Here is a 6,289-nt window from a genome sequence, read left to right as displayed (position 1 = left end):
CCGAATAAATTTCAGGTTGTCACATCATCCCCCCGTTAGAGGGAATTTTTTCCCGGAATTTAGAATTAAGATACAAATCATGGATTTGGAAAGAGATGCGAATATTTCTGCTTCATCGAGTCTTCACGCTCCCAAGTGATTTGGGTCCCTGCTTAGCATTCTAGCGAACCTTTACTATCGGGATGCGACTTTTTTTCGTACATTTGATCTCTCAATCCATGATTTCGATTGGTTCTTCCACGAAGTTCATATTTTCGTTGATCTCGATCTCATCCAGAGGGATCACGAGGGTTTCATTAGATAGAAAGTTTTTAAGATTAGAGACATGGAAGACAGGATGGATATTTCTAAGCTCTTGAGGTAATCGGAGTTTTTAGGCCACAGGACCGATCATAGTGAGGATCTCAAAAGGTCCTATCTACCTTGGATTCAGTTTTCCATGCTTCCCAAGGCATATCATACCTTTCCAGGGAGAGACCTTCAACAGGACATGATCTCCAACCTGGAATTCCAAAGGTTTTCATCGTTTATCGGTGTAGCTCTTTTGTTTTCCATGTGAAGCTTTCAGTCGATCTCGGATTTGGATTATCTTTTCGGTTGTTTCACGGATGATTTCAGGACCAGTGAGAGCACTATCGGGGATTCGACCCTTAGCTAGCTGTGTGTCCCCTACCTCGACCCAACACAAAGGGGATCTTCACTTTCGACTGTAGAGGGATTTAAACGGGGTAGACTTGATACTGGTGTGGTAACTGTTGTTATACGAGAAGTCGATCAAAGGTAAACGGGTGTCCAACAACTTTCAAAAATCGATGACACATGCTCTCAACATGTCTTCCAAGGTCTGGATAGTTCTTTCACTTTGCCCGTCAGTTTGAGGATGATAAGTTGTACTCATGTCTAGCTTAGTTCCAAGAGCTTTTTGAAGGGACTTCCAAAATCTCGAGGTAAACCTGCTATCTCGATCGGAGATAATGGACGCAGATACACCATGCAGTCGGACTATCTCTTGAATGTAGATTCACGTGAGTCTTTCTATGTTGAACGATTCTCTAATCGATAAAAAGTGATCGGATTTTGTCATTCGATCGATAATTACCCAAATGGTATCGTACCCACTCGGAGATTTGGGTAACTTGGTGATGAAATCCATAGTAATCATCTCCCATTTCCACTCAGGTATCTCGGGCAGCTGGAGCAGGCCCGAGGGCTTCTGGTATTCGACCTTTACCTTGGCGCAAGTCAGACACTTGCCCACGAAGGTAGCGATTTCAGCTTTCATGTTTGGCTACCAGTATAGTTTCTTGAGATCCAGGTACCTCTTATCCGGACCCGGGTGCACAGAGTATCTGGTCTTGTGAGCTTCGTCAATGACAACTTCCCTGAAACCTCCGAACTTTGGGGTCCAGGTTCGATTCATGAAACAATAGACTCTGTCACCTCTGATCTCAAGATTCTTATCCATTCCCCTCAAGGCTTCATTTAACACGTTCTCTGGTTTTAGGGCTTCTAACTGAACCTCTCAGATTTGTGCGGATAAGTGGGAATGGATCGTCATTGTTAGTTTCTTCACTTTGCAGCTTGAACTTTCCTTTCGGCTAAGTGCATCTGCCACCACATTAGCCTTGCCGGGATGGTAGCGGATTTCGCACTCATAATCACTAAGCATATTTACGCATTGCTGTTGTCTCATATTTAAGTCCTTCTGATCGAAGATATGTTATAGGCTTTTATGGTTGGTGAAGATCGTGCACTTGGTTCCATACAGATAATGTCTCTAAATCTTCAGTGCGAAGACCACTGCTCCTAACTCTAGGTCGTGAGTTGTGTAGTTAACTTCGTGTGCCTTCAGCTATCTCGAGGCATAAGCGATAAATTTTCCTCTCTGCATAAGTACACAGCCTAAGCCCTGATTGTACGCATCACAATAAACAACAAAATCCTCTATTCCTTCGGGCAGGGATAGGATAGGTGCGCTGCACAAGGCTCGCTTCAACGTTTGGAATGCAGTGTCTTGCTTTTCACTCCAACAAAAGGGTACACATTTTTTTGTCAGAGTGGTTAGGGGTTTGGCGATTCTGGAAAAATTATGAATGAATCTACGATAATAGCCGGCGAGACCCAAGAATTGACGGATTTTTGTGGGTATCTTTGGTGCCAACCAATTCTCGATCACCTTGATTTTCGAGGGGTCCATGTGTATACCCTACTCGCTTACCACATGACCAAGGAAAGTTACCTTCCGAATCCAAAATTCGCACTTGTAGAATTTTGCGTACAACTTTTCCAATCTAAGAGTTTCGAACACTAACCTCAAGTGTTGTTTGTGATCTTCTTCACTTCTGGAATAGACAAGTATGTCGTCAATGAACACGATGAAGAAATTGTCCAGAAAGGGGCGACACACCCAGTTCATCAGGTCCATGAACACTGCCGGTGCGTTGGTTAGGCCGAAGGGCATCACTACAAACTTGTAGTGACCATAACGAGTTTTGAATGTTGTCTTGGAAACATCACTCTAATGAACTCGTAGTTTATGATACCCTGATCTAAGGTCTATTTTCGAGAAATAACTGGATCCCTGAAGTTGATCGAAAAGGTCATCTATTCGATGAAGAGGATAACGGTTTTTGATGGTCAGTTTATTCAACTCACGGTAGTCTATGCACATCTGAAACGATCCATCTTTATTCTTCAAAAATAATATCGGGGCTCCCTAGGGTGAGGAACTCTGTCTGATGAACCCTTTGCTAAGTAACTCATTAAGTTGATTGGATAACTCCATCATTTCTGCTGGTGCTAAGCGATATGGATAATTGGCTACAGGATTTGCTCCGGGAATTAGGTCGATGCGAAACTCGATTTGGGATTCGAGAGGAATTCCAGGGAGCTCTTTGGGAAAGACATCAGGAAAATTGCAGACATCGGGGATGCTCTCGAGGTCTTTCACTTCCGGTTTCTCGTTGATCACATGGGCTAGGAATGTGTGACACTCCTTTCGCAGAAGTTTTTGAGCTTTGATGCATGAAATGATGCGAAGATTTGAACTAAGTTTATTGCCATAGATCATGAGAGTCTAGCCAGAGGGGAGATTAAGATGGATAGCTTTTTCTTAACAAAGTATATCAGCATGATTGGGACTCAGCCAATCCAAGCCATTGATAACATCAAAGCTCTTTATTGAAACTGGCATTAGGTCGATGGGAAAGGAATGATCGTTGAGGGTAAGGGTGCAACCTATGAATATGTCATTAGCATTCTCTTTCTTACCGTTAGCCATCTCGACGGTAAACATTTCGGTTAATGGTTGAGGTTTATGTTTAAGAAGATGTTTGAATGAATGGCTAACAAAACTTCGTTCCGCACCAGAATCGAAAAGGATGCATGCATAAGATTTGTCGAGAAGGAACGTACCCATGACAACGGTGGGATCGGTGTGACAACCCTATATTTTCCAAAAGCATTGTAATGCTCAAAAGTCAAATACAACTAAATTAACCTCGAAAATAAATTATTCAAATATCTAAGTTGGGATGTATCAAATACTAATTAACGGGTCAAGGTTTCCGAAAACATAAAGAACGCTCAAAACCGGGTTATATTGAAGAAATTATAACCACTCGTATATTTACGACATGACGTTAAAACATTATTTGACGTAAAAAGTAAAATCTCAATAATGTGCATTTTAGCCTTAAGTATCTAAACATAAATCGTAGATCTCGTTAAAAGGTGAGTGTGCATAAAAAGATCGCCCAAATTGGACCTCGTATGAAGAAGTTACGAATTTTCGAAGCTTCGTAACAGTAGTAGAGGGCTAAAAACTCGAATTTAAAATCGATTGTATATTAGCTAACGCAATCCAAATGAGAGTTGAAGATCCCCGCAATAGGAACAAATGGATGAGAAGACAAACAAAAACCGACGTCGAATAAAGAACCTATGAGTTTTTAAACGAACTTTAGGCGGCCCGACCTATTAAAAATATATCATTAAAAATAAAGACAAAACTAGCCGACGGAGTCTAAATGAAAGTTGTAGAGCATAATCTCACCTACGCGTGGATATAAAGAACACGAAAAACAGAGCTCGTACGCGAAAGTTACGGAATTTAGAAGAGGACAGGGCGGATTAAGCCCCACGTTCTCTGGGAGTACGCCCCGCGTACTAGACCCAGAGTCGAGTCCCATCGGCCCGCCCAAGCTACGCTTAGCTAGCCAGGAGTCGTAAGCCATGACGCATTGTTACCCCCCGCGTAACCGAAGTACGCCCCGCGTACTGACTACGCCCCGCGTACGTCGGAGGTACGCGCCGCGTACGAGGGTTTCCATCCCTATAAATAGAAGGCATAAGCTCGAGTTTTTGCACACAAATCACAATCCCTCACTCATTCTCTCATACTTCTAAGCTCCAGAGACCCTCCCCTCACCTCGGTTTCCGCACTTGAGCCCCCGACGAAAGATTTACGTTGCAGAGATCCCCGAAGAGCACGACGACACAACTATCTGCGATCGAAGTTCTACTTAACTTTAGTCCCTCTCTTCAAACTTAACAAGTGAGTTCATACCCCTACTTTTCAATTCTTTTTCATGTTTTAGGGGTGGGGGAATACAAGTACATTACACGTTAAAGTATCGCTTTATAAACATAAATGAAATTTCTCTCTTCGAATATCGATACAAACATCTTATGTATACAAGAGCGATTATGTCACTAAGTTATTTCTACTAAATGGAACATACTATCTGAAAAACTATAATGGGTATAGTTAACAAGTCAATCCTACATTTTACATATACATCTTGAAAAACGAAACACTTTCAAAAGAAGTAAGGTCATTTCATTGTAAATCTACTTATACTAGGCAATGTGAGATATTCAAACTTCAACGTACATTTTTGTATGCATTTCAAGTCCTGTATTATATACCATAATCTCTTGGAGGGAGAGTGTGATACTTGTGTATAGATCTATACGGGATTGACAATCCCGCACCTAAACTACTAGCTATAGTTAGACCGGCAGGTCTGGGGTGACAAATGTCATAACACTGCAACACCTGAAGAATGTTGTTACAGGCCGTCAGTGTCAATAGTATGGTTATAAAACTCACATAAAAAGTATAAAACAAGATTGATTTACGAGATTCATATGTGCATTGTAGTTTTCTACATTATTTTTCATACAAAGTTGTTTTTATCATTTGAGTATAAAAGATACTAACACATTTCAACTTTGGAAACTTTTGAATCATCTTACAAGAAAATATTGGACATTCTAAAAACCTCGTTTACCAATTTACTACCAAAAAGGATATACTTTTCAACTCGAAACACTCATGAACTCACTAACTTAATTGTTGACACTTTTCAAAACCACTTGTATTTCTCAGGGAATTAGTGATACAGGTAACTACCAGCTTTTGGGATAACAAACACAAAGGATGTTTTTATTATTGAACATTTATCATCATATTGTAATATTATTTTGATAACATGTATAACGCAACAATATACGTTTTCATTTTATATATATGATGGTTGTGTTACTTTCTTTACAATATATTCAATTGTTGTGATACTACGTGAAGTCATCCACCCCCGAATGTTTCCGCCATTCTGGTTTGGGAGTGTGACAGATTGGTATCAGAGCATTGTTTATAGTGAACTAAGTATATCAAACCACATAAGATATACAAACTATAAATACAACGGGAACCAAAAACCCTCTGATAAAAAAAAAACATTTTCATAGAAATATATTTTCTTTAAATATATACATTTTTACCCGCACGTATCAGCCTCGTATCATGACAAGTTTTTCTAAAAAGTAGTATGGCAAGTTCTGATACCACGATTGGGCCTTGAAGTATGTAATCAAATCGAGAATAAATATAGCCTGATCAACTATATTTATCCTGGATTTGACCAATGTACGTCGAGGAATGGTCGTAGTAGTCAACAAGCCAAAAACTTATAAAATCTAGATTCGCTAAATTGAAATACTATAAGTCTATTGTTAAAAATAATTGAACGATAAAATATTGCGCCCAGTAAAGATATAAATAGGCTTAGGAAGTCGTTAAATAGAAATTTCTTTTCTTATAAAAATCTCATACCTTTATCCCAGTACAGACAAATGGCCGGATTTCCTTTACCGGGAGACCCCTACTACCTAAATCAAGGTAACGGCGGCTGGATAGAAGAAGACCCGGAGGAAGACTGAGAGGAAATCGAAGAAGAGGTCGAAGAAGAGTTCGAGGAGGGAGTCGAAGAAGAATTCGAAATTG

The sequence above is a fragment of the Lactuca saligna genome, chromosome 3, assembly GCF_052625555.1.
Source record: "Lactuca saligna cultivar CGN05327 chromosome 3, ASM5262555v1, whole genome shotgun sequence".
Lineage (NCBI taxonomy): Eukaryota > Viridiplantae > Streptophyta > Magnoliopsida > Asterales > Asteraceae > Lactuca > Lactuca saligna.
This window is presented reverse-complemented; position numbering follows the sequence as displayed.